The sequence below is a fragment of the Meles meles genome, chromosome 9 (genome assembly GCF_922984935.1).
Source record: "Meles meles chromosome 9, mMelMel3.1 paternal haplotype, whole genome shotgun sequence".
Taxonomy (NCBI): Eukaryota; Metazoa; Chordata; class Mammalia; order Carnivora; family Mustelidae; genus Meles; species Meles meles.
In genome coordinates this window covers 103,268,627-103,269,575 of record NC_060074.1, presented here as the reverse complement: position 1 = coordinate 103,269,575, position 949 = coordinate 103,268,627, and the positions used below count along the sequence as shown (strand labels likewise).

At 37.2% G+C, this 949-nt stretch overlaps 1 non-coding gene across 1 annotated transcript; it reads right to left on the bottom strand.

Annotated features, from left to right (window-relative positions):
• Positions 1–224: 224 nt before the first annotated feature.
• Positions 225–331, bottom strand: LOC123951234. Its single transcript, XR_006820384.1, has one exon. It is a non-coding gene; the product is annotated as a U6 spliceosomal RNA (small nuclear RNA).
• Positions 332–949: the final 618 nt, after the last annotated feature.

Sequence of the window (949 nt, the reverse complement as noted above, 5' to 3'; positions counted from 1 at the left end):
GGAAAGGATGTCTCTGGTTTGAACATGTGACTCATACCTATTACGCTCCATGGAACTTTCATCCTACTTGTAGGCACTGAGGGGCTCAGGGGCTTTCTAAGTAGGAAAGCAAAGTGTCAGAATTGTTTTTTTAGAAAGAACACCCTAAAAACACAACCAGATAACAAACATGAAAATATTCAAATCCACCAATAACCAGAAAAACAAGATGCTATTAATTTTCTTTTAATGTAGAATGCTTCATAAATTTGCATGTCATCCTTGCCCTGGGGCCATGCTAATCTTCTCTGTATCCTTCCAATTTTAGTATATGTACTGCCAAAGTGAGCACAAGACTCTATTAATTTTTAAATAAAAATACCCAGCGCTGGTAAAGGTATGATATAACAGGCAGCTTCATAAATGTCTTGTGCATAAGGGACTTAGTATCGCTCTTCTGTGAAACAATTTTGTGCTGTGTTCCAAAGACCTGTCTAAAAAAAAATCAGGTTTTTGAAAAACCAAAGGAATAAACAAACAAACAAAAAGCAGAAAAAGACCCATAAATACAGAGAACAAACTGATGGTCCCCAGGGGGGAGGACATGGGGGATGGGCAGAATGGGTGAAGAGGAGTGAGAGGTACAGACTTCCAGTTATGGGATGAATAAGTAACAGGGATGAAAGGTACAGCACAGGGAATATGGTCAATAGTTTTATAATAGGGTTGTATGGGGACAGATGGGTCTACAATGGTGGTGAGCCCCGGATAACATATAGACTTGAGGAATCCCAAGTACTTGTCCTGTACACCTGAAAGTAATGTCATATGTGTCCAGTATACTTTGATAAAATAAATACCTCAATGAGTAAATAAATAACCCAGATGTTTAAATTTATAATGCTACTATTAAGACTTAATCCTTAGAAGAAATCCAAAATTTGAGAAAGCTTTATGTATGAAGTTGTTT